The 1,269-nt window shown below is 45.9% G+C and overlaps 1 non-coding gene across 1 annotated transcript; it reads right to left on the bottom strand.

Annotated features, from left to right (window-relative positions):
• Positions 1-877: 877 nt before the first annotated feature.
• On the bottom strand, positions 878-949 carry TRNAH-GUG (transfer RNA histidin (anticodon GUG)). Its single transcript has one exon. It is a non-coding gene; the product is annotated as a tRNA-His (tRNA).
• Positions 950-1,269: the final 320 nt, after the last annotated feature.

Below are 1,269 nucleotides of genomic sequence, written 5' to 3'. Positions count from 1 at the left end.
TGTTCTCATCACTAGGCAACCGTCCACAAAGGCCACTTCTCCTTGAAGGCGTTCACTTATTGTTTAAAGGTATTTCATTTCTGTAGAAGAGTGTTTCACCTGACAGCTCTCTTCTGTTAACCTTGTGCTGGTGGCCTTTAGAATTATTTTCTGATGTGGAAGTAAGAGAAAGACAGAAACCCAACTGTACAAAGTGAAATTTTCCATTTGAGTAAGTCCTGTAATCTGAACAGTGCATGTAGCTGAATAATCCTATTGATAAGCTAATGGCTAGGGCTGCAAAGGACCTTAAAATCATCTAGTTCCAACCCCCCTGCCATGGGCAGGGACACCTCACACTAGACCAGGTTGCTCAAAGCCCTGTCTAACCTGGCCCTGAACACTGCCAAGGACAGAGCACTCACCGCTTCTTTGGGCAACCTGTTCCAGTGTCTCAACATCCGCACAGTAAAGAATGTCTTCCTTATACCTAACCTGATCTTCCCCTGTTTAAATTTTAACCTGCTACCCTATGTCCTATCACTAAAGTCCCTGATGAAAAGTCTCTCTCCAGCATTCCTGTAGGCCCTCTTCTGATACCGGAAGGCTGCTATGAGGTCTCCACGCAGCCTTCTCTTCTCCAGGCTGAACAGCCCCAACTTTCTCAGCCTGTCTTCATATGGGAGGTGCTCCATCCCTTTGTCATCCTCATTGCCCTCCTCTGGATTTGCTCCAACAGCTCTAAATCCTTCTTATGTTGAGGATACGAGAACTGTTGAGGATACCAGAACTTGTACATAACTGTACAATATGTAACAGTTCTCCAAGTGGGGTCTCATGAGAAAGCAGAATAGAGGGGCAAAAGCAGAGCCCGTGTGCTGTGGTATCACCAGGATGATGCCGTGACTCGGATTCGAACCGAGGTTGCTGCGGCCACAACGCAGAGTACTAACCACTATACGATCACAGCGTGCTACCGGGGCTCTGACAGCAATAGATGTGCAGTGTGGCCACATTTTTACTGTAAGTGCAGACCAACAACAGAGAAAATAATCTTTATACTATTCTAAGCATTATAAAAGGTATCCTCAAACCTGACCCAGCTTCCACTATGACGAATAATTGCACTCCTAGAGTCAAAGGCTCCCACTTAACCATGTTAATGGAATGAAACATTCTGGCAGTGGTGGTAAAGATCATGGGAAAACTGCTCTTCTGCAGGAAGCTTCCCATGTAGTATCAGCCAGACCAGCTCTGCTATGCTTGACGCTCCACTTCTATCAAAATCCA

Source organism: Pezoporus wallicus, unplaced genomic scaffold (genome assembly GCF_028554395.1).
Source record: "Pezoporus wallicus isolate ANWC-B61680 ecotype Strahan unplaced genomic scaffold, APGP_CSIRO_Pwel_v1 contig_6999, whole genome shotgun sequence".
In the NCBI taxonomy this organism is placed as follows: Eukaryota; Metazoa; Chordata; class Aves; order Psittaciformes; family Psittacidae; genus Pezoporus; species Pezoporus wallicus.
Note: the sequence above shows the minus strand (reverse complement) of the source record. Positions and strands in the feature narration are given on the sequence as shown.